The sequence below is a fragment of the Notamacropus eugenii genome, chromosome 1 (assembly GCF_028372415.1).
Source record: "Notamacropus eugenii isolate mMacEug1 chromosome 1, mMacEug1.pri_v2, whole genome shotgun sequence".
NCBI lineage: Eukaryota > Metazoa > Chordata > Mammalia > Diprotodontia > Macropodidae > Notamacropus > Notamacropus eugenii.
The window spans coordinates 466544743-466571399 of record NC_092872.1 but is presented as its reverse complement, the minus strand read 5'-3'; the positions used below and the strand labels follow the sequence as shown (position 1 = coordinate 466571399).

At 38.4% G+C, this 26657-nt stretch overlaps 1 long non-coding RNA gene across 3 annotated transcripts in view; it reads right to left on the bottom strand.

Moving 5' to 3' along the window:
* LOC140519317 (uncharacterized) overlaps nucleotides 1–26657 on the bottom strand; it is a 75352-nt gene that overhangs the window by 268 nt on the left and 48427 nt on the right. The window contains exons 4-8 of one of the 3 annotated variants that reach the window (XR_011972176.1): nucleotides 26391–26599; nucleotides 21562–21626; nucleotides 21193–21283; nucleotides 5472–21099; nucleotides 2848–2953 (exon numbers count right to left, since the gene is read on the bottom strand). This is a non-coding gene — a long non-coding RNA (uncharacterized lncRNA). The remainder of the gene's footprint in view (nucleotides 1–2847; nucleotides 2954–5471; nucleotides 21100–21192; nucleotides 21284–21561; nucleotides 21627–26390; nucleotides 26600–26657) is intronic. The other 2 variants (XR_011972174.1, XR_011972175.1) reach the window with 2 other exon arrangements.

The following is a 26657-nucleotide window of genomic DNA, read 5'->3' as shown; positions in this document are numbered from 1 at the left end:
AATAATATCTTAGTGAAAGCAATGTGAATGAATCTACCTTATTATTTTTGGAAATCTTGATTTAATATATTGTATTGAAATTTGAATATCTGGCAGTGAGTTCATTCTATTTTGAGATTTCACTTTAATGGCCCTTAAAACTGATAAAGATGCCTCACACAAGAGACATAGATCCAAATGGAAAAAGTATATTGCTTTATTCACTGTGTTGACTAAATCTTAATAATCATCATTCAATCCTATCCACCAGTTATGCAGTGGTATTTGTCAACATTCAGCTAGTAAATTTGTACCTCCCCTGAAAACTAAATGGAGAGCACTATGTTCTTGTAATTTTAACAAGTGGGTTCAAAAGGCACTGAAGCTCCTCATTTGGAAAATTTTTGAGTAGATTAGAATCCAAGTTTTAAAGTATGCAGATACAAGTTTTATTCTAGGTGACACATTGCCATTCTTACGGGCAACAAATGCCTATGTCCAAATGTCTTGCTAACTGTGATAGGTTCATACTATCGTTAGCACAATATGTGCATAAGGGACAGGTCCACTCCTGGAGCCACCCTGGGTTCTGATAGGTGAACTTGTCGCTCATCTTGCCTTGTCTGCCTCACTTTCCAGGCACTAGCTTCAAACTATGAAGCTGCAGGCTCCTCCCCAACCTTTGCTTTTCATGTCTCCTTTAAAGTGTTGTCTTCTTTCATTAAAGTGTAAGCTCCTTGTGGGTGGGCAGTATCTCACTTGTTTGTATTTATATCCCTAGGGCTTAACACAATAATAGCCCATATTAAGTGCTTAATAAATGATTTATCTAATCACAACCCTTAAAAGTGTTAAATGCTATTAGCCAGATTCCCATTCACCCTGAGAAGTCAGGTCTCCCAGAAGGCTATCTACATCTCCTCTTTCAGGATTCTAGGGGTACTTCTGAGAGGCAGTGGCGTAGCTTTCTAATGCTAACAGCTGAAGTCTCTATTCCATTGTTTTCTCTGTAATGTCAATTGTCAGCTAAAATTAGTATTTCCCTTATATTATGGGTACCATCCAGTGATTAGGTCTCCAGTATCATTTAATCAATTAATATCAATTAGCTTTAACAAAGGGATGTTTACTGAGAAGATACTGTAAGAGCATAAGCACAAACCATTTTCCTGAACTAGGGGCACTTTTTCCTCTGTACCACTTTGGACAGAGTGGGCTCAAACTTAAAACATTTCTTAAAGATATTTGTCCCATCAAGTTAATTTCTGAGTATGCACAGATGGTGAATGAGTTCCTCTTTTTTTGACTACCTGAGTTGAATCAACTAGGTGGATTTGGTACTTTACCCTTCACTTGGCTCAGCTGTCTGAACATTCTAGTACAGCCTCTGGCAACTTATTCTCTTGACTTTTTGCAGCTCACAAAATCACAGCTTAGTCCATTCTATCTCGAATACTCCACCTAAGGCAAGATAGAACATGCACAGCACCAACAGAAGGAAGGACCTCCATTGGCCAATCTCCACATTGCATGTGTATAGGCATGTCATTTTCTTGATAATTTTAAAAGTTATTGGTCAACTCATCAGATTTAATTAGATCACCACGACTTTTTTATCTCATAAAATTATTGCCGATGAAAAGTTTGTACTAGGAGGAGGAATGTTTCATCTGCCTTTTTCTGTGTTCAAATTATTAACATTGAACTTGGGTTCACATTAACAACAAACTCAATAATTTCTTTGTAGAATCCTTTTCATTCATTTTTCCATTTGTGAGAATGAGTTTCATTAAAACTAGATAATTCCATACTCAAATTCACTTAATTGAGCACACATAATCTGTAATGCATCATAATATACTGGAATCAAATGAAGGCATGAAGGTGCAACCGTTAACCCCTCCCCACTATGGAACTCCCATGCTTCACTCAGGATAACTCAAATACCATTTATGATAAACTGACTGAGTGATAGCACCAGTATTTATCTAACATATTAAATATTTCTAAAGCTTAATTTTTTTCTCTTTCTTTGATAAAAATAAAAAAAATAAAAATTTCAAATGTTCTTCCTATATCCCAAAGAATCATCTCATATGTCCCCTTGGAGGGATGTACACCCCACTTTGGAGACCCCGGGTAAAGACAACTGATATTTATAAGGACCAGAGAAATCATAGGATTTAGAATCCAACAGGGATTTTAAAGATCATAGAATTCAAACCCCTTCATTTTGTAAATGAGGAAACTATAAGAGAAAGTGACTTGTTCAAGATCAAATAGGTAGTGATCAAGAGAGGCAGCATTGAGGCTAGGCCTTCTGTCTCTTTTCTGATGTAGCATCTGTCTCTTCACCACCCATCTAGGGTTGGATAATATACCATAAACCAAATGGGCAACTCCCTAAATGATCAAGCTTCTGGTCAAAGTTCCCAGCGATTCAGACCATTGTTGCTCCTTCTCTTCACCCTTAAAATTTCAGTCCTTTCAGATTAATCTGGGGCAAGGTGGGGGGAGGTTATTGTTAATAACAAAGATATCTTTCAAAAACCAAAACAGCTTGGGGTCAGATGGGGAAGGACTGGGGTCCAAGGACCAGGGTCGTAGTCCTAGCCCTACTGCTAACTTGTTGTGTGACTTTAGACAAGTCATTTCCTTCCCTAGATGTCAATTTTACTTTTTTGTAAAATGAAGAGGTTTGACTAAGTTATCTCTAAGTATCCTGAAAGCTTTAACATTCTATGAATCCCAAGAAAACTTTGAAAAACTTGAGCAGGTGGTCTATATTACAACTTCAGAACCACTCTGATCTTTTCTTTCCAGGAATATCCCTGGGCCTACTGGGTTGGTTCCTTATAGGAATCACACCTGGTTCCCAGCTTTACTCTTCATCAGGGGGGCATTAATGTTCTCTGAAAGGCTTCTTCCATTTGCCCTCAGCTTAAAGAGACCCCATTCTCTTTCATTTCAGGTTCTAAAAAAATGAAATGGGGGAAAAAGAGTTAAAAGTCTAAAAGGAAATTCAAGATGCAAAGAATGTACCTTGTCTTAATAAGTAATGAGAATTCCCTCCCTTTGCTGCTGCTGGGAGGACCCTCCCTCAAAAAGAAAAAAAAAAAGCTTAATATCTTTATGGGATTTGGCCTCCTTGGTACTTTGCTAATGAGTAGCCCAAGCTAAAAAGGTTTTCCTTATGTCTCCAGATATCCGGTAAACAACCATCAATAAACAATGGAATGACTGCAGCCGGCCATTAAGATATTTTGATCTGGCAGGTATTTTATTAATGTGGCTAATGAGCTGGTGCCCCGACTGAGCAAATAAACAAGGTAGAGTTTCCATTTTCCCCTTAATTATAAGCAATTTTCAGAAGAAGAAAACTGTGAGGACTAAAATAGCTAATCTTAAGACTTTGGGGATGAATTCAATCCTGCCTGTGATGGCAGCTCTGTACATTTGCATGCCATTGAACAGGACCCTCAAATGCAGGGATACCATTGGCCAACAGAGCTCTGTCAGATCATTATAGACTCCAGAAGATTTATGACTCCATTAGCCAATAACTAGTCAGGACCAATTTCTCTGAGAGATCTGGGTTTGGGTTCTGGAGTAGCACCATGATTGGAAGTGTTGACTTGAGCCAGATGGGCTGGAGAGAAATATGCTATAGTGGAAAAGTTCTGTATTTGAGGCAGGAGATGGATTTAAATCCTACCCTTATGATTTTAGGGTCTCAGTCTCCTCATCATACAGAAGAAGAGATCTGGAAAACTGTATGACCTTTAAGGTATCTTTTAGCTCTAACTTCCTATTTTTTTCAGTATGTACATGTTTTTGGTCAGGAAGACATGAGTTCAAATCCTACCTCTGACATATTTAGCTGTGTGATCTTAGGCAAATCACAACCTCTCACTGTCTCCAAGCAAGTGTCAAACTATCCAATGAATCAATAAATAAATATTTATTAATCATGTACTCTATACAGAATCTCTGCTAGATACAAGGGATAAAAAGTTTAAAAAATGGTTCAGCACTCAATGAGCTTATAGTCTGTAAGGAGAGACAATATACTGCAGGTAGAATGTGTGGGTGTATAAGTAAATTTTTAAAAAGATGTGTATGAAGACTCTAAAACTATAAATTTCAGATAAATTACAGCTAGACTTCTGTGGAGGGAGTGTCCACAATGGGAATTCCATTCATGGAAGAACTTATAGTTTCAACACCAAAAAAAATTTCCTTTTGTGCAATGCAATGTAGAAGCTTTAGAAACATTCATTAGTGTCTCCAACCTCCCTTAAAGATTATTTCTGAATCTTCCCCCCTCCATTTCATAAGATCTTTGGTAGTTGTCCCCAGGTGGAGCAAGACTGCTAGCCAGTCTGGCTCCCAGGCTAACAAAGGACAGAGGTTTGGGAAAAAACCTGAGTGAGGCTCTAAGCAGCTCATTTCTCCTTCAACATCCTTTCAGGTCTAAAGTTGTTGGAATATGTACTTCACTCTTGTCCCAACATTCCTACTGTTGGGAGAGCATCACAGCCTGTTAGGGAAACTGTCAGGAAGGCAGCAAGTATGATCCCCAATCTGAAGGTCTGACCAACAACATTCTGAGGCATATTGGAGTCAGGTAGGTGGCACAGTGGATAAAGAACTGGCCCTGGAGTCAGGAAGACCTGAGTTCAAATCCAACCTCAGCCACTTACTATAGCTATGTGACTTTGGACAAGTCACTTAATCTTTGCATGCTTCAATTTTCTCAACTGTAAAATGGGGATAATAACAGCACCTACCTTGCAGGGTTGTTTTGAGGATTAAATGAGATAATATTTGTAAAGTGCTTAACACAGTACCTGGCACATAGTAGGCACTATATAAAGTTCTTATTCCCTTCCCCTTTCTGGTGTTTGTAACCTGTATCCATGCTAGACATTATGCCTCCCAAAGGATTGTAGATTTAGAGCTGAAAGGTACTTTACAAGCTACTGAGTCAAACCTCCATGTTTTAAGTAAACTAAGGCACAAAAAGAGGTTGAATGATTTGTCCAGGGGCACGCAGATAATAGTGATTGAAGCAAGATTTAAACCCCGGTTTTCCTGATTTCAAGCCAGCTGTCTATCCACTAATCTTGTTGTTCTCTATACCTGGAAGGTCCTTCTTAACTTCTGCTTGTTCAATCCCTACCCATCTTCCAAACCTAGCTTAAATGTAACCTTTCCCTGATCTGTTCTTTGCCACTCATTGATCCAATCAGTAATCATCCATGCCCCATGATCTTTGGCTGAAAAGATCCTGTGACTTCTAGCACAGGCAGGTCCAAGAGGATAGAGAAGTTCTCAGAAACTGTTATCAGAGATGAAGCTGTCACTTTCCTTGAGTAGTATCACTTTCTAGCGATTTGGAACTTAAGAACTCGAGTAGCCTGCAGTTCAGAGAAATATATGAAAATCTTCCCAGAGACAGAAAAGAACAGGGAAAACACAAACACAGATACCATGGGGATGTCATCCAAGAAGTTTACTTCTGCTCCAGCACAGAGAAGTCTCATCTGGCTTTCAAGCTCTTCCTTGTAGTCACACAATCAATTCTACAGCTTGAGAGTTAATTCAGAAACCCTCATCCAGAAGCCTGAGTTGGATGGAGAGATAAAGAAAGACTGAGACCGAGAGAAGCCATATGTATGCATATGTAGCTGTGTGACATCTTGTTGTTCTAGGTGCTGGAGAAAAGTCTTAATCAGTTTAGATAAGACATTGCCCCTGTCAATTTGGTCCTTGCCCTCATCCTAGCAGGATAATAAGGTACAAAGTCAGCCAACAATAATATGCTATATTACATGATAAGTGCTTTAGAGAACTGTAAAACAAAGTGCCATGTGAAGGCAAAAGAAGGGAAATTTATAACTATTAGTACAGCCAAGAAGGCAGGGCAGTTAGTCTCCAGCTATATAATCTTAGAGACAAAGAGAGGCTGGTGCTCTCATGAGGATTATTACCAATAGCTGCTATCTTCCTACTCCATACTCTTATCTAAACTTATTTAAATTTTGTCTTTTCCCTGGCACCTAACTCAGTGTCCTATACTATAAGTGATTAATAAATGTTGAATTAAAGAATCAATAAATGAAACAATCTCTATGTATTAACAGAAATTTGAGTTACTCACCAAGTCATCTTGATGTAGTCTTTTAACTAGTGGTCCTCTAAAGTCTGGAGGACAGGTTGAGATAGAATAGGTTAGGGAGAGGAGCCTTGAGAAGTACTATGGGATCTATAATAAATATATGTTTGAGTCCTGCAAGGCTATAAGTAGAATAGAGTCTCTGCCTATGTATATGTCTACTTTGACCATCTTTACTGAATTGGGCTGCAAATAAAGATGTAAATCATCTTCTAAATCAGTCAAAGCAGGCATGCCAGGAGTACCTTCCAAAATATACTTCATGTACCCAGAGAGGACCTTCTGATTTCAAATCCAGGACTTTTTTCTCTATACCCCTTTTGGTTCATTTGAACTGATGCTTGACCTGCATTCATAAGAGGAGTTCAGCATGGAGAATTTGTCTTTCTCAACAGTATCACCTTATCTCCCCAAGGACCACACTCTTGTGGACTGAAATATATGGAGTGGCTTCAGAATGACAGACAGTCATGTGGGGAAAGGGCTGAGTGACTGCCCGGTGGTATTTAAAGTAGCCTATCCTTATGACAACCTTGGGAGCTTTTTTTAAAATTTTCGATAGCCCAAAAAGAGAACTCTGTAAACATTTTTCTGTTACTTTCAGATCTTTTTGTTAACCCTAAATTTCAAAGGGAATTGAGCTTGAACTTAAATTTTAACTGAGATTTGGTGCTTCAGTGAACTTGTGATATCAATGCTGAACTAATCAATAAACATTTATCAAGTGCCAGCTATGTGCCAAACACTGTGTTAAGTGCTGAGGATACCAAAAAAAAAAAAAAAAAGGCAAAAGACAATTCCCTGCCTTCAAGAAGCTTATAATCTAATGGGGGAGATAACATATAAACAACTACATGCAAAACAAGTTACATACAGGATAAACAGGAAATAATTAACAGAGGGAAGGCACTGGAATTAAGAGGAGTTGGGAGGGCTTCCTGTAAAAAGTGGAATTTTAGCTGAGACTTAAAGGAAGCCAGGGAGGTCAGTAATCAGGGTAAAATCCATTCATGCCAGCCTGTCCTGGGCAACTCTTAACTTTATCCTCCCTTAAATCCTGCACAGGGAGTCCTCATAATTTAGCAAAGGTCTTCTTCTAGATGTTTTGTCATTGAATAAATTAAAAAAAAATAGACATGGGCTGTATATCACTTATCCCTCACTCACAGAAGTCATGAGACTTCTGCACAATTCCCCATTGGTAATACTTTGACAACTATATACCTCTCCATTGATTCAATAGTAAGATATAAGAGATGTCAAAGGCTTCTAAGCTAAATAGAAAGAAGCCTCATGAGTATATGGCATGAGTAATTTCATCTAGAAGAGAGTCATGGCAGAAGACACTGGATATAGCAGGCCCCAAATAATATCACCCCAAAATAAATAAACAAATAGGTTTTTGATAGGTTGCTGGTATGAGGCTCATATCCTAATCAGCTTTCCACATACAGTCAGTTAGACCAATGACTTGTTCAAGGAAAAACCAAAATCAATTACAGATTTTAGTCACATAAAAAAGTGACCTTGTACACCTTTAGAATGTCGTTTCTTTTTGCATTAAGGCTCACGTTCTCTCTTCCATTTTCCTGACTCGAGTTAGCCAATATTTGGCATTTCTTCATTTTCGGTGTCTCTGTCTGGGCTCACCCTGTGTGCTCTTGGTTTATATCTAGCACTTAACCACACCAGCTGCAACCTAAATATTGCGGATCCCAAAGCCATTTAATTATCCCATCATTGCCACAACATTAGTCAATTGTACATTAAAACATTTTCCCTGAGAACTAACCAAGGATCACATAAAATGCTTGCTTTTGCCAGCATTGAAAAAGTATTGTTAAAAAAAAAAATATTGTAAAATATCCAGCTTCAGAGTGAGGACATTGTCCCCTCTTTTTTCATTAGTTTCCTAGGACTCATTGTTCTTATTCTAGAAATTTCCTAAGTCCAGTTGCCAACAGCTAGTATCTAACTTTTTGATGGCATTCTACAAACTGATTAGGATATGAGCCCCATACCAGCAACCTATCAAAAACCTATTTGTTTATTTATTTTGGGGTGATATTATTTGGGGCCTACTATGTCCAGTATCCTCTGGCATTCTGCAATTATATGAAATGCTTTCCTTTGGTTCTAGGGGTGATATTACTAAACAAAAGAAAATCATGATTTAAGGGTTTCCTTCCTACCTGCCTGACAACTTCCTTACTTCTTCTAATTTTTCAGATTTCTGGTTTGATTTTTCATATGCAAAAATGTAAACCTGATCCTTTAGAAAGGGAAATAATGCCTTTCTCTGCCTATACATTGGTAAGAGTCACAGGCACACTAAACAGTTAAAAAGGAAGCTATTACAGTTCTGTAGGAATCTAGTTGTCAAAAACTGCATCCATCAACAGCATCCTTCTGTTTATTTTGTCTGGTTGGTAAATCTGTAGCATATATTTTCAGATTTAACTAGTAAAGTGAGTTTTGCCAGTGAGATATAGGGATTGGATTTGAAGATTTGAGTTCTCTCACTGCTTATGTTACTCATTCCCTGTGTGACTACAGAAAGTTACTTTCCCTCTTTGGGCATATTTCATCATCTGTAAAATGGAGGTGTTGGATGAGATGGCCCTTAATGTCCCCTCCAGATGCAACATTTTACCATGACTGTATAAGAGCAATATTTGCCATGCAAGCTAGGCTAGTTTTTCCTTAAAAAGTATTAAAAATCATTCTTTAGACTTGGCACAGGGAAATAAAGCTTGGATCACCAATGTAGCTTCCTAATGGCATAAGTACAAAAAACTAGTGTACATGGAGTCAGGCTTCTGACCAAATGACCAGCACAACCAATACAGAGACTGGGAAGGTACACCCCAATGAATCAATTTTCTATCCTCGCTGAATATCCTTTACTGACATAGTTGTGCAAACTTCCTTTTGTTAGCTTTTCAATGATCTATGAGTCTCTCATTTGTTCCAATCAAAAACTGAAGCACTAAGCCAGCTAGAAAAAAGCCTGGCTTACAACAACAAATGAATCCAAATATAGTCATACCCCAGGACATATAATAATCATGTGTGTGCCAACGTTTAATTGAAATAAGGGTTGATTTAAATATCTAGCTTCCTGAGAAGTGAAAGGTCAGCAGTTTTATGAGCACCATTTACCCAAACGCCCTGTCCCCAGATGATGGGGACCAGAAAACCCAAAGCAAAAGAACGTAATACTAAAATTTTTATTTTTTAGTTTGTGTTACATGATCTTCCCCATTTTTCAGCCCATTTGCCACCTTTTGATGCCAATCTGATCCCCAGGGAGAAAAGAACCCTTAATAATACCACCCTCATGCTCTCTTTGTAAGCATTTTTTATATTTCCATATAAAGGAAGTATTAGTGCCTTCACTTCTGGGATCTACAAGTTTCCTAATACTCTTGGCAAAGACCAACAGTGGGCACATGGCTTATCTATTTTTGGAAGGCCCTGTGGTCCAGATCCAGTCCTATCTTCCTAAGGTGGTAGCAAGTACTACTTCTGCAAAGAAAGGAAACAATGCATTTTTTCCCTTTCTTCTTTAAGAAAAAGTTTGCTTTCATTGTTTCTGTTCTCTCCATTTGCATTGTTATGAATTTGATTTTCCTCATTCTGCTTACCTTCACTTTGTATCTGTTTGTATAAATCTTCTCATGTTTCTCTAAATTCTTCTTAATAACTTTTTTTATTGTACCATAATGTTTCCATTATTTTCATGTACCACAATTTGTTTAGCCATTCTCTCAGGGATGCACATCTACTTTGTTTCCAGTTCTTTGCTACTATAAAAGGTGTATCCATATGATGATGTGTATGGGACCTTTCTTTCTATTTTTGACCTCCTTGGGATATATGACTTGAAGTAAGGTCTCAGGGCTGGAAGTCATAGGCAATTTAATCACTTTCTTATCATAATTCAAAATTGCTTTTCAGAGACCCACCAAGAGTGTATTAACCCCAAACATTTTATTATAACAATGATGATAATAGCTAGCATTCATACAATTCTTTTAGGTTCGTAAAGCATTTTACAAATACTATCATATTTTATCCTCCCAACAACCTAAGAAGCAAGTACTTTTATTAAGCCTATTTTACATATAAGGTAATTGAGGCAAACAGAAGTTAAGTGAGTTGGCCAGGGTCACCCAGCAAGTAAATGTCTAAGGCTAGATTTGAACTCAGATCTTCCTGACTACAGTTCTATCTTTCTATCTACTCTGCTAACTAGCTGTGTAAGTCCACAAACATTTATTGAGGACTTGGTATGTGTAAAGCACTGTGGAGTATATAAAAGAAGAAGATTTGATTCTTGCCCTCAAAAGTTTAAAATACATTCAACCTATATTTCTAAGAAATAACTAAGTCCAGCAAGTCTAATAGGCCAATAGTACTGAATGAAAATATAGAATGCAAAGGGAGAGATCAGAATAGGCTAAGATTAATTAAGAAAGGCTTCTTGGAGTAGATGAAGTATAAGATAGGTTTTCTTTGTCTCCTAAAAGTCAGACCGTTGGGCCTCCTGTAGCATTGTCTCTGTACCTCTGCAATATCCTTATCATGTATTATCTGTGTTTATTATGTTTACTTGTATATCTGTCCTAATCTCCGAGTAGGCTGTGAGCTCCGTAAAGGCAAGGGCTCTATCTTGTCTAAGTTGTGTTTTCCCTGACCGGTGCTGTACACATCATAGGCATTTACTGAGGGGTAATGTGATACATTGAGACATGTGGCATAGGAACTTCCATAAACATTGAGCTTGAAAGACAATCCGGTCCAGGATGTGATATATGTAAACTGTTTTCAAAAGAAGAAATAAAAACTGTCAATATTCACCTGAAAATATTCAAAATCATTAATAACGAAGAAATTTAAATAGAAATAACTCTGAGGTACCACTTCGATACTAGCAAAGAAACTTTAAAAAAAAGATGGCAAAATTCATTGAAAAGACTGTAGGAAGATAGACATTCAGTTCTGGTGGCTCTGTTAATTGGTTCCACACTTCAGGAAAACAGTTTGGAATTATGCAAGGAAAGTTATTAAATTGTAAATGCTCTTTGACTCCGAGGTCCCACCAGCAGGACTATATCCTAAGAAAAATATTCTTAGCAAAAAATAAAAATAAAAAAAGTAGATTTGTATGTATAAAATATTCATAACACTATTGTTTATGATAGCCCGAAGTTGGAAACAGTAGGGGAATGGCTGAATAAATTACATAATATGAATATAATGGAATATCACTGTGACCTAAGGAATGATTAATATGAAGAATCCAATGAACTATGGGAAGGTTTTCATGAAGTGATATAAAATGATGAAAACAGAGCTAAGAAACAAATATACAGACGACAACAATGTAAATGAAATCATTAGAGAAACACCCAAACTATTCAGTTACAATGGCAACTGTTAGTTTCATATGTTCCAAGTTAAAGGAAACATTATTTCATCATTTTGTTAACAATCAATAATCTAACTCCCCTCCCCATGAGATTTTTGTACTTGGTAAGGATGTTGGTTTGGGTGTTAACTGGAAATTATCTTGAATCAAAACAAAATGAAAAGAGAAAGAAAAGTAAAGACATACAAAGAGAGACAGACTGGAAGGAAGTCAGGAAGGGAGGGGGGAAAAGAGAAAAGGAGGGAAGAAAAGGGGGAGAGAGAGAAAGGAAGAAAAATAGAGAAAGGAAGAAAGAAAAGAAGGAATAGAAGGAGGAAGTGAGGAAGAGGGGAAGGAAGGATGGATTGAAGGAAAGAAGGAAGTCCCTCTCCTACCAAATTCACATGATTATATTCTCTTGGTATCTTTCCTCTCTAATCAAAAGCTGGTATTGGAAAAGAATCTGATAAACTCATTCACACTGAGGTGTCACCTATTGATAATAGCTTAAAATATTAGCCTAGCTAGAGGATTTCCATTATATAGTGATAAGGAGTATAAAGGCAAAGGGACAACTCTAATTGTAGCAATTAGGGTATGAGTAAACCAGCAGGCAAGAATTTATTTTCCATTGGAAAACATTTCCAGAGCCCCTTACCATGCAGGATGACCCTTACAGCACTATTGTAACCTACCTCATCAACAATAGTTGGGAGTGATATACTTCCCTACCACAGCTATTATCTCCTCACATCAACACCATTTCACAGTAAGGGGCTGGTGGGTACCAAAGAACTCTCATCAGTGGAACTTTAGCAATGAAGTAGGAGGTTCAGCAGCTATGACTGATTGATTTACAGATCTGATCTCTTCATGCCCTGGGCAGCACAAGCACATGGCATTAATCACTCAGCTGGAGCCTGGAATACACGTTCTCAGTAGATTGGATTCCAAACATCCCAGGTCTGAAAAACCAGGCAAGGAATGGACACAGGCTTCATTCCCAGAGGTACTTCTGGCACAATACCACCAAGCCTGGCCAGCAATGCCCAGAGTTACTCTTGGAGTACAGACAGGCCTGGTCCCATATTGTATCTAGAAAAAGGAAAGTTAAAAACAAAACATACTACTTCCCCCTTTCATCACATATCCAACGGGAACATTTCAGGACCAAAACCTTGGAACTCTTTTTAAATGTTAGCTTGAATTAAATTCCAAATAGGGGAGAAAGACTGGAACTCATTTGGTGCTTGTTAGCCTCATGGTGTAGGTGAGATTTACAAGCAGGATAAAAAAAATTTAGGGACCAAAGGGACAAATCTGGAATTATGTACAATAGGAAGACACTAAAACCAGAGGCAATTTCTAAAAATGATTATTCTTCAACCAGAACAAACTCCTAGATGGACAGTTCCTATTCCTTTTCCCACTGATCTTTCTAAGAAGTTGTCCTTCTAAGCCCAAATCTAACCAACTTGTTCCTCCTGGTTTGAAGCCTAATGGAACAGAACAATCAAGAACTCAGGATTCTGCCGGGTGTTCAGCAAAAGCACCAGAGAATTTATTTTCTTTATAGCAGTGAATTCCATGTAGAATATTATCAAAGGTTGATTCAAATTATTAGAGGCCAGAAATAAACCCTTGCCTAATTCCATATTCCAAATTTCCTTAGTAAAGACAAGCACTTCCATATTGATCCAAGTCCTCTAAAATCATGGAACAAAGGGTTCTTTTAAAATGTGATTTCTAGACTAGACCAAATGTAAAAGTGATGCAAAAAGCCAATAAGGAGAAGAATGCCTTAAAAAGCAGAATTGGTCAGATGAAAAAGGAGATCCAAAAACTCACTGAAGAAAAGAATTCTTTAAAAATTAGAATGGAGCAAATGAAAGCTGTCGATTCTATGAGAAATCAAAAAATTATAAAACAAAACCAAAAGAATGAAAAAATAGCAGACAATGTGAAATATCTCACTGGGAAAAACAACTGATCAGGAAAATAGATCAAGGAAAGATAATTTTAAAATTATGGGACTACCTGAAACCCATGATAAAAAAAGCCTAAACATCATCTTTCAAGAAATTATCAAGGAAGACTACCCTGATATTCTAGAACCAGAGAGTAAAATAGAAATTGGAAGAACTGATCAATTACTTCCTGAAAGAGATCCCAAAAAGAAACTCCTAGGAATATTATAGCCAAATTCCAGAGTTCCCAGGTCAAGGAGAAAATGTTGCAAGCAGCCAGAAAGAAACAATTCAAGTATTGAAGAAATGCAATCAGGATAGCACAAGATTTAACAGCTTCTACATTAAGGGATCAGAGGGCTTGGAATACAATATTCCAGAGGTCAAACAAGCTAGGATTAAAACCATGAATCACTAACCAGCAAAACTGAGTATAATCAATGAAGGGGGAATTGATATTCAATGATGTATAGGAATTCAATGCATTTTTGAGAAGTCAGAGCTAAACAGAAAATTTGACTTTCAAACATAAGATTCAAGAGAACGTGAAAAGGTAAACAAGAAAGAGAAATCATAAAGAACTTATTGAAATTGAACTGTTTACATTCCTATTTTGTAACTCATGAGACCTTTCTCATTATTAGTTGTAGGGAATATATATATAAACAGAGGTCATGAGAGGTGAGTTAAATATGAAGGGATATCTAAAAATAAAATTAAGGGATGAGAAAGAGGAATGTACTGGGAAAAGGAGTAAGGGAGAGGTAGAATGGGGTGAATTATTTCACATAAAAGAGGCAAGAAAAAACTTTTATAGTAGAGGGAAAGAGGGGGGAAGTGAGAGGGAATGAGAGAATCTTGTTCTCGTTGGATTTAAGGAGAGAATAATATGCACACTCAAATGGCTATGAAAATCTATCTTATCCTACAGGAAAGTGGGAGGAAGGGGATAAGAGAGGGAATAGAAGTGAGGGCAGATTAGGGGAGGGGATAATCAGAAGCAAACACTTTTGAGGAGAAACAGGGTCAAAGGAGAGAATAGAATAAATGGGGGAAGACATGGGACAGGATGGAGGGAATATAGTTAGTCTTTCACACTATGACTATTATGGAAGTGTTTTGCATGACTACACATGTACAACCTATATCAACTTACTTGTCCTCTCAATGAAGGTGGGTGGGGAGGGAGGAAGGGAGAGAATTTGTAACTCAAAGCTTTAAAATATGAATGTTAAAAATTGTTTTTACATGCAACTGGGAAATAAGATACACAGGCAATAGGGTATAGAAATCTAGCTTACCCTACAGGAAAATAGAAGGGGAAGGGGATAAGTGAAAGGGGGAGAGTGATAGAAGGGACAGCAGATTGGGGGGAAGGGTGGATAATCAGAATGCACACTGTCATGAGATGGGGAGGAGAGAAGTGGGGAGAAAATTTGGAATTCAAAATCTTGTGGAAATGAATGTTGCAAATTAAAATAAATAAATTGAAATGTGAAAAAATACAAATAAAATCTAATTTCTAGAGGACCTTGTTTTATCTGATGTTGATATTCAATTTGGTTATGGTTTCATTTGGGGGGGGGGGGTTGTTTTTTTATTTTGTTTTTTGCTTTTCTATTTCGCTTTGAGAGTCAGCAAGGTATAATAAAAGTGGCAGCCTTGGAGACCAGGAGACCTGGGCTTATGTCTGGTCTCTGAGGCAAAATAGCTATGTGCCCATAGAAAATGCCTTCCCCAAACAAAACAAAACTTCACTAGTGACACCAGTTAAATCAGAGTCTATTAGAAGTCAGATTCTCAAACATCAAATTGAAAGTAATCTGAGCACTAGACACTAATATAGGGGAAAGGAAATACTTAACCAAGACAGACTTCACTAGTCATGCATAGCTGTAGTCTGTCCTTCTGACAGGTAAGTATGAACACTTCATTTTGTGTTTGGGGAGTTGCCAAAAATAATGCAGCACAGTTAGAGACATCCCTTGGGGGTGAAGGCTTATCTTTTTTTTTTTTTCATTTAGGGAATCGCTTATGGAAGGACATTACTGAAAATCTCACTGGTTGAGGAGACAAATGGGTTGTGATTGGCACTAATGGACAGAATACAAACTTTGATGAAATTATGGATGCCTGGAACTATTAAAGTCTAGAAGAAGTATGAAATACAGTTACTTTAACATGTAATAAAAGGCATCTGTGTTTCCTGGTAGAGTGACCTGGATTCAAGTCTCTGACTCAGACAAGAACCAACCTGGGTAGGCACTTATCTTCTGAGTGTCACAGAGACTATAAGTTGCAGAACAAATATTGATCTGTATTGGCAGAGGGACTTTCCTCGATGGGAGTTCCCTATGCCAAAGAAATCACAGGTCAGGTCCAAATAATGTATATACTGTGTGTGTATATATATTAAGTGCCAGTTGTCCTTTGAAAGATTTAATGCCGAAAATGAGAAAGAAATATTGTCCAGGGGGTGGAGAATGATCATGATGCTTCTAGCCTGGCACAATTTTCCAAAAATAATCACCCAAAATAACGCAGGACTCTGAGAGATGTCCTGTAGGGGGTAAAGGCTTTGACTGTCTGAGGCAGTCAAGGAACCTTAGATCAGCAACTTTGTTTCAGAGACGTTGCTTTCCATCAGTGAAGAGGAGGGGATTGTCTTTCTCATTAAGCCTGCTTTTCCCCTAGCACTATAGATCACCATTGCTGCTCTTGACAGAAATCTCTTCCAAAGGGAAGATGTCACCAATTTTTAAAATCCTATATTTGACTTGGCTTTGTTCTGTCTTTCAAAAGAATCCATACTTCTGTATCAGGCCGTCTGTATTCTGATTAAGTCGTAATCATCTCCAACCAGATTCTGACACTCCTTCAGCCCCCCTCTCCCCCAAAGGATGCTGGGTTTCCTTTATGCCCAAATGTGACATGAACACAGACACTCTCATGAGCGACCTGCCGTGATCAATGACAGCTCCAATCAAAGCCACCCAGATAGGCAATGCCACTTGCCGCTCCTTGATATAAAAGGTGTTTTATTTCTCATCCCTTTTTTTGTCACTGAAAGAATGCTTCCTACCAGCGGATTAATTAAAGTGTAAACATTAAATATTGATTGATGCATTATCAGCATGGAGCAGTAGCCTCCGCTCCGATTGATTCCTGCCGTGATTTATTGTCATATTTGTGGAGTCATTTCGCTTGATAACAAAGAGGAATTGCCCGCTTCCCTCTGCCTCCACTCCCCTTTCTCCCCAGTACCCTCCTCTAATTCTTATAGGTGACATCTGAGTTCCCATAACTAAAACATCTTCATCTTACTGTCGAGAGGAAAGAGTATAGCCTGACATTTGTTATGTGTGTGTGTGTATGTTTCCTGGGCAATTATCAAATCAATTAACGATTTAGTGCAGAGAATAACAAATCTACCCTCTTCTATGGGGCATTTCTGATTAATGCAGCCTGCCCCCTCAATGAAGCCAGGGCCTTGAGGAAATATGGCCATAGGCAAATAACAATTAATTGAACATGAAAATACATCAAGCCACAGTTTAAGTTTTATATATATATATATATGTATATATATATATATATATATATATATATATATATATATATATATATATTCCTCAGCCGTCAGATACAAGGTACATTCAACACAAGGTCCTAGGAAAAAGAAATCTTGTGAGGCAGAGAAAATGATGAGACATATTCACATGGGGCTTGTCCAAATCAGGGGCATATGCACTGTCTCATTTCCTCTTTACCGCTATTTTCATCTCCTTATTACAGGCGAAGAAATTGAAACCCAAAGAGATTCAGATTCAGATTCCAAAGTCACAACTGGTTATTGCAATGAGTTAAGGATCTAGAACTGGATTAAAAAACATTTGGTATATTGTATTGAACTAAAGTTAAGGTCATAGTACATGACCTTGGGAGAATTACTCAACCTAACCTCAGTTTCCTTATCTGTATACTGAAGGGGGTAAGCTAGATGATCTCTAAGGTTTCTTCCAGTCTCAATCTATCAGTCTATGAACCAGAGTCTAGCCTCTTCAGTTTGTAAATGAGGAAACTAAGATTCAGAGTGGAAATGATTTAGAAACATAGATTTGGAGCTAGAGGTGGGTCCTTAAAAACAGCCTAATCATAGATTTTCCATTTACTGATGAAGACACTGAGATTCAGAAAAGTAATATGAATGGGGTAGCTCCTGGAATTTGAACCCAATCTTCTGATTCCAAATTCACTCCACTATACAACAGGCTAGAATGGTTCTTGATTCCCATCCTAGATTTTTTCCATTTGAGTAGGAGTATCAGCATTCTATTTGTGTTCTATATATGTATGTGTAAAGGCGTTTATTTTTATTTATTTTCAATTTTTTACATTCTGAAGTTAAACACACAAAAAGAATATTCCCACACACAGTAGAATATGAACAGATGATTTCCATTCTGAAGATCTGTGGAGCTTTCTCATCAAGACCCAGTTAACGCTTTCACAGGAAACACTCTGCTCTTTCTTGTATCCCTCCTCTCCAGCTGGGAGATTTCACTAAGAGAGAATGTTTCAGGATGGTTTTCATGGGACTTCTCCAAAAAACCAACCTGAATAGGAATGTAGTTTAAAGATAGAGGACCCCTTAGAAGAAGCAATGTTTTCAGATTTGCTTATTCTAATCAGGATGGGATAGCCTTAAGAATAATAATCACTGTTATTTCAGGCCCGGCCTGACTCCAAGGCTAATGGTTATGTTGCTTCTTCAGAAACTGCCCACAAGATTTCAGTCAACCAACTCCAGGCTGTGTTATGCATCTGAGTGAAGGACCACAGCTTAGGGGGAGGGGGAGCCATTTTTTTGCTTTAAACTGAACCTTAAAACAGAAGGGAAAGATCGCAAAATAACCTCCTCCTGCCTCCTCTCAAACCAGAGGAAATGTCTAGGTCAAAATATTCTGCATCTCTGCATCTCACCCTCCACCTCACTCTATGACTACCCTTGCAGACAGCAGCAGACCACGGAAAATAAGGCTAGATAGAGTGACTGCAGCATATGTGGGTCTAGCAATCCTCTTCCTTGTATATACCCATGGTAAGACCTTACCCACTCCACCTTGCTCCTCCCAAAACTCTCTTGTCCTGCATCTCTGCCGTTCTAGGATAATAAATCCATACAATTCAATATACCATATGACCCTGTTTCCGTGATATAGAACATGGAAAGCTTCATATTATTTAGCAATGAAGGCATGTGAATATACACATACATGTATACCTACATATCCATATAGATGGGCACCTAGGTGGCATAATAGAGTACCAGACCTGGAGTCAGGAAGACCTGGGTTCAAATCTGACCTCAGAGGCTTATTAGCTATGTGACCCAGGGCAAGTCACTTATGCCTGCTTACCTCAGCTTCATCTGTAAAATGAGCTGGAGAAGGAAATGACAAACTATTCCAGCCACTTTGTCAAGAAAACTCCAAAGACTTGGACACAAATGAAAATGATTAAGCAACATCTATACAAATACATATATATGTTATGTTCATATACATATATAACCCTATTACTTGATTAAACAGTGAAACTAACATGTTGTTTGTAATTATTTCTGTAAAAATTAGGCATTAGGTCTTTGGTCGAGAGAAAAAAACTTCCCAGCCTTACACTTATAGGGAAAACAACATTGTATCCAATTAAACACATATTTGTTAAGCCATCTACCATGGACCAGACTGTGCTGGACTCCAGTGATACAAAGATAAACACAAGATAGTCTCTCCCCTCAAGAAGTTTTACCTTCTACTGGGGTAGAGGAGGAAACAATGGTTATATAGATATGTAAACACAAACTACGTGCAAAGTATTTTCAGAAAAAGGAGAGCAACAGTTGTCTTCGGGAAAAGACCTGTGGGAGAATTATGATCGTATTTCTGGAGCTGAGATGAGAATTATCTTGTAACCCCACTTCATTTTTCAACCGAGGAAAATGAGGCCCAAAACATCGAGTGATTTTCCCAAGGTGATGCAGGTGGTAAGTGGCAGAGCCAGGATTAGAACTCATGAATAATGATGCCAGGTTTAGGACTCCAAGCTCAATATTTCCCCCACCTCAACTGAGCTGAACCTAGAAGGAAGCGAGGGGTTCCAAGAGGCAGTGATAAGGATGGAGAGCATTTTATCTAGACATCGAGGTGGCATGGTGGATAGAGTGATTGGTAACAGTTAAGAGTCTAAAACACAGAAGGAAAAGTAGGAAAGATGAGGACTGAGAAAAGACCTTTGTGGATTTAGGAAACAGGAAATTCGGTGGTAGAGAAGTACCCGACACTGATGATCCTTTCGAAAATCTAAGCTAAATGGAGGAGGGATTATTAGTCCCACTTAACACCTGAGAAGACTGAGGCCCCAGAGAGAGAAAATGATTTATTTGAAAAGTGGCCCAGCAAGTTAGTGGCCAAGCCAGGACTAGAACTTCAATCTTGTCCTTGTCTAGAATTAGCCAATTGTTCCTTCTCCTAAGCCATGCTGTCTCCATTCAGTTCTCTGTTTCCACTCTTCAGCAGCTCCATGACTAGCAATAAAATGCATGGTCAACATTTCTCCCCAATGGCCCAATCAGGGGCATGAGAAGACTATTGGTACAGTGGCCACGTTAGACATTAAACTGCCCTGTTCTGACCTCCACAGAGGAATGGCTTTCCTTGATGTAGTTCATCCCTAGAGACTTCAATTAATCCAGACGGCTGAAATGGGGCCCAAAGATGAGAACCAGACACTGGGGGAAAAAAAAAACACTGGGGATCCAGCAGTGAAATATTAATCCTGATCAACCAAGCAGTGAATTTGTTGCAAAGTTCTCTTCTCCATATAAAGAGGGAATATGAGAAAGCCTGAGATCTGGTGGTGTAAGCTACCTTTAATCTCCTCTGAGGGGCCTTCTGAGCCTAGATAAGATTAATTGACTTGTCCAAGTTTACATAGGCAGAAAGCTGAAACGCAAGGATTCAAATTCAAGTCTTTTGATTCTGAATTCAAGGCTTTTTCCTTTGTGCTAAAAGTTCACTTCAAAGTGGCTTTTCAAGAGATTGGTTAGTTTTCAGTGAATCAACAGTTAGAACCATAAATTTAGAGCTAGCTGGGACCTTGTAGGTCATCTAAGAAGTTAAGTGACTTGTCCAAAGTCACACTAGTAGGAGGCAAAGACCGGATTTGAACTAGAGTCCTCTGACTCCAAATCAAGTTCCTTGTCACTATCTTTGCTTCCTTTCACTATTAGAGTGACTGAGTTAACTACTGTGGTCCCAGCAATGTGTATGATCATGCTACAGAGAAGCCCAATAGAAGAGAAAAGGAGATTCCGTAAGTCCAACGTGTAGAGCAGACGACTATAAAAGGTGTTGTCCACCTGGACTGTGGTCATCAGGGAAGGCTTCATGGAAGAGGTGGGACTTCACCAAGGCTCTTTGGTTTTGGTCCAGTGAACGTCTTGCTCCAGAGGTCTTGGGGTGACCAGATATCTTTTAAATTCCATGCAAATACACACACATCTATCAGAGGAGAATCAAATAAAAGTGATTGGTTTGGGTAGTTTCAGGAGTTAGAAAAGTTTACAAAGAAGGGTACAAAGATCCTTTACTTACTTCTAGATAAAGACACATCAGTGCAGACCTTGAGTTCACCGTGAACTACTGCCATATATCTCTGGACAGCCAGTAAGGCCCACACTCACACCTAAAATGAATATTTCCTTTGAGTCTTGGGATCATAGATTTAGGACTAAAATGGACCTCATAAGTCATCTTATCCAATCCCCTCTTTTTATGGATGAGAAAGCTGAAGCCTAGGGAGACTACGTGACTCATCTAAAGGCATACCAGGCAAATGACCATCAGGGGCCACATTAGGTGCTGGGTGCCTCTGACTTGAGAGTCAGTGTTCTTTCCCCAAACCCCACTGCCTCTTTGGATGGCTTCAGCAGGAGTGACCACAGCAAACTGTCTCACACTTACCTCCCTGAGGGTGAAAAGCCTACTTTCTTCCTTCAAAGAGCACATCACTCCCCTAAGGGAGTCCCCTAGTTGAAGGAAAGAAGCAATTGATCCAAAGATTATAAGATATAGATTTAGAGCTGGAAGTGACCTTAGAGATCATCTATCCCAACCCTTTAATTTAATAAATGAGGAAACTGAGGCCCAGATAGGTTAAAGGATTTCCCTTTACCTTTCTTCCCCTGGGATATATACCCTCCCCCAGCTTGCCCAATTCAATAGGACAAAAATTATTTATTAAAACTTTATTATTCTATAATAAATTAATTTATTAAGAACTATTCTGTATGGAATACTATGCAAAGAAGCATAGATGGTATGAAGGGGAAAAAACAAACAAACATAGTCCCATCCTTATAAAAAACAAACAAAAACAACCTCTCCCTTTCATAAAATATAAGAGCTAGGAAAGAACCTGGAAGCATATTTAATTCCAAGCCCTTCTTTTACAAATAAGGCAGCGAAGTCCCAGAAAAGAGGAATGGCTTGCCTAAGCTCCCATAGCTATTAGTCAAGTCAAGATTGGAACCCATGCCTGCTAAAACCTATTCTGGTGCCTTACTAAAATATTTCATCCCTCCAGTCTCTAAAATACACTGTCCATGGATTAGTAAATTACTCAAAATAGCTACATAGGCTTCCCCTTACTCCATGTAATTACTGCTGTAATATGTAGAAACTCTTGAGGTCATGAAGTAGGTAGATGGCATATGAAAGAAGAACTTTGGATCTGGGGGTCAGAGGCCCTAGGTTTGAATTTCTACCTATCTGGCCTTTGCATAAACTTCTCTGGCCTCAGTTTCCGTGTCTTCTATATGGGGGTGGGGTAGGGAGGATAGACTCCTCAATGTAAAGATGTGGTCCTAGAAGCCTGTCTGAGCCATGAAAAATGGGAATTAGGGACACAGCTTTCAGATCTCTGTACTTTAGCTCTGGTGTGATATCTGAGCAGCTGAAGAATTGTCATTCATAAGACGCGGTTAACTTGAAATTGCTATTCTGCAGTAATCATCCTCTTACCGGTTTCCTCTTTATCTGTGGGGGTCAGATTGCCCAAGTATGAGCAGGAGTCAGCCTGCCTCTTGTTACATTTCAGACAAGTCCCCTGAAAACCCAAGTGTTGCTGAGGTTATTAAAAAGAGGATTCCTGGGAGGTAACAGTGCTGAGGGCAAGTTCTCTCTCTCCTCTCTCACTCATTGAGCCGAGGGGCCCCTATTCATCACAGAACATTAATTCGGGGACAAAGGGATATGAGAAAGTGTCTCCTGCCAGTTAGAGCGAGCTTAGAGTCGAGCTGCTAGTGAGAACAATGCATGAAATCCAGGCCAGCAACTTAGGCAGAAAGTGGCCCAAAGGTGAACCCCAATTTCACTGGCAAAGAGAAAGGAGAGTCACTTTCCTCTAAAAATAAAAGAAGGAGCAGCTACGTTTATAAGCAACCCCCAAAGGGTACGTGGCTTTTAGGACTGTCCAGTGAAGAGTTATTATCTGGTCTCTAATAATAGGCGGATCATTTATAAGCAAAAATACAAACAAGAAAAAACCACCCCACAATTTATCACTATGCTAAAAGGTTTTTTGTTTTTTTCCTGGTAAGGTCAGACCAAAAACAAACTCAAAACTACAAATTGTGTACTTCCTCTGTTTAGTTCTCCAATCCTTTAACACATTTGCCTAGCATTCATAAATGAATACCTTGAATAGAAAATTGCGATACTTTTTCTTACAAAAACGGCTTTCCCAATTTTGAATCAACAATTACAAGTTGCTGTTGAGCACGAGTATGTTATTTCCCAAAATTGTACGTAATTGCTGCAGACAAGGTTGAAAAAGCAGTTTTGAAGTTAGCTAAATGCAGATCATCTCTATAACCACTCAAATCATGCTATTTTATAATTCCTTTAAATTAAATATCTTTGATAGCAAATGTAAATTAGGGAACAATAAATTATAACTTCTAGGCTGACCAATGACTGATTATATATATTATAATTAACTTGCTTCCTTCACATGGTATTTATCTTAATAATCATCCTATAGCCATTAGCATATCTTAAAGGGTCTTTGTAAAAAATGTTTTGTTATTTGAAGTGCAGGCTTGAGTTCTTCCCATGACGGTGGCAGAACAGAACCGAAAGAAAATGAAATTCATTTTAGGAGAGGTTTTGAAGAAGGTTGGACAACTAGCCCAGGCATTGAAATGATAATACTTTCTTTTCATTAATGAAATGTTTTGTTAGAAACTTGGTATTGAGCATTTCTATAACCAACTCAACAACTTTCTCAGTACTTAACATTTAAATCATTTAATTTCAGTGAATATTGTAATATAACATTTCAGTCATTTCCTCTATTAATCCATCAAGTCACTGATCAATCATTTTCATTCACTTTTCCCCTTGTTCATATTTAGAATATATACCACTCTTCTGATTGTGTATATATGTATGTGTGAATGTGTGTATATGTATATGCATGTATATATGTATGTATAGGTATACACACAAGTAGATGGGTAGATAGATAGACAGATAGATATAAATTCTCTTTCATAAAGTTCTCTCCAGGTTTCTTTGTGTTTCTCATACATGTGAATTTATTCTAGATAAAGTGTCAGGTAAACACAATAGTTCCTTCCCATTTGAAAACTTATAATATGAGAAGTAGGACTAGGTCCCTTCCTATTTTACATACTGGGATTCAATGAAGCTATTCAAAGTCAACTTAAAGAATTATGGTCCATTTTACTTCCTGTACCCTCAGGCCCAGAATCCTCATCTTTGGTGAGGAGCTGCCATGCTCCAAGTTCTCCAGAAGGAAGCAGTCCTGCCTTCTGCTAGGAAGTTCCTCAGACATTGTCTCCCAAATGTTAACAAGGGGCATAGACCATTTATGCGGTTTAGGCCACTCTCACCCCACTTTTATTATGGTCAAAATTTACATTTCCATATTCCACAGTGAATGGGGGCTTCTATGGCAATAAATAAGAAGCAAACAACTCAGGTAATAGCCAACTGTATCTGAGACCCTGTTATCTATGGCCTTCCCCCCACTTTATTTATAGCTTTTTATATCTGCTAATGACACGAAAGAGTTCTGGGGTACAGACTGTCAAGAACACAAATAAACTAGCTGAACACTCCCACCACAGCTTTTGTTTCTCAAATTCAACTGGAAGTCTGGGCAGATTTTTCCCCCTCCTCCATGGGCTCGGAGCAGAAGTCTCAGGGGTGGGCGCTTAAGTCTTTTGATGCAGCTAGTAATCCCAACCCCAGCCATTAAAGCTGCATTTTCTAACTGTCCCTTGATAATTGTTGGAAGGACTTAGACAAGTCGGACTATCCAAAGACATCGAGAAGGTCAAACCACAGTAGAAAGTGCCCTGATTTTATCCTGGAGATTGATGTTCGAATCACCTTTATTTCGATTTGGCAGCTGGGGTTATAAAATGCACTTGCAATCACCGATAACATGTTAGATCAGGCTACAACTAGAGAAACACCATATTTTATACACCGTGTGCAGTTTTACCTAATACCACTATAAATCAGCCAGCAAAACAGGGGTATTTTGTAAATTTTAATGGAAACTCAAGTGCTAAAAACCACAGGAGCCTGGGCTGGAGTCATCAAGCTTTGGATCTAGTTCAGGATCCTTGGATGCTTTTGCTACTTATATCCAAACTTTAGCGGGGAGAGGAGAAAACTTTGGTAGTTTCCCCTTGGCCAGCTGAGAGCCAAGGGAAACTTGTAAGAATCTAATTTTCACCAGCAATATGAGGGTGAACAAGTCTGTACATCAATGTGTATTTTGAGAATTCATATCAAATTAGCTTGCCACTTACTAGCTATGAGACGTTGGACAAGTTATTGCCTTTCTCTAGACCTATACATCCTTCTATACAGCTTTCTCACCTCTGTACCTTGGAATCTCTGATTTCTTTCAAAGATTGACTCAAAGGCCTTTTCTGATCTACCCAGCTGCTATATACCCTATGCTACCCCCTCCAAAATTATCTTGTTGATTGATTATAAAATGGAAGACACTGGACTCTGCCCTAAATCTATGATTTTAATGAGAAGAGAAAGGAAAAGTCTAATCTAATGATCTCTTACAAAGAAGGAATCAAACAAGTCTTTCTTGGATGAGTTTCTAGAGTTTGGTAGACAGAGGTAGTCAGTAGAGCACCATATCTAATACTCAAAAGAGAGGACCTTGGACAAAAGAGCACACATGAGCGAAAGACATTCACAAAACACTTTGCAAATGTTAAAATACTACCTAACTGATAGCTATTATTTATTGTTATTATAATTCTATTATTATCAGATATCATTACCAGATATACTATTATATAGATATTATAATATATAATATTATTCTAATATCACTAGAGTAAGGAAGTGGAAAGGATAGCAATTCTTGAAAGGGTAGTTTGAACAGAATCCTTTTTAAAGGAGATGTTAAGATTATATATTACAACCCAGTGAAGTAGAAAAAGAGGACAGCAGTCTTCAGTCTGGTTTGAGGCATTTGGTGAGTTACCTTTCCTTTTTCAGGGAGTCTGCAGCTTAATTTACCAAGGAAAGAAAAAAATGGTGGTGAGTTGTTTTTATTGGGGGGGGGGGAGGTAAAATGAAAAAACAGGAAACATCATTCCATTTCCTAGATGAGTGCCACCTTTGCAGATTGTTCTGAGTGTTAGATCCCTCAAGGCTCATAATGTTAAAAGTTCATGATGCTAAAAGTCACCTTCGGAAATAACCTCAAAAGCTGATCTCTCACTTACCATCCAGGGCTCAGTCTTCATTGCTGAAGGCATCATGGCTTTAGCCCTGAGCTGAGCCTTCAGTTCCACTGGAAGAAAATTGACTTGCTACCACAATGACTCCTGGGGAAGTGGAGGAGTTACAGAAAGGCAGAGAGTTCCTGATTTCAAGATAAGGATCAGATTGAGGAGGTGGAAGAAATGTCATTCTCATGGAAAAAAGAATCCAGCTGAAAAAAATACAGGGATATGATTTCTTTACTTTCTTTCCCTACTATTCTGTTCCCC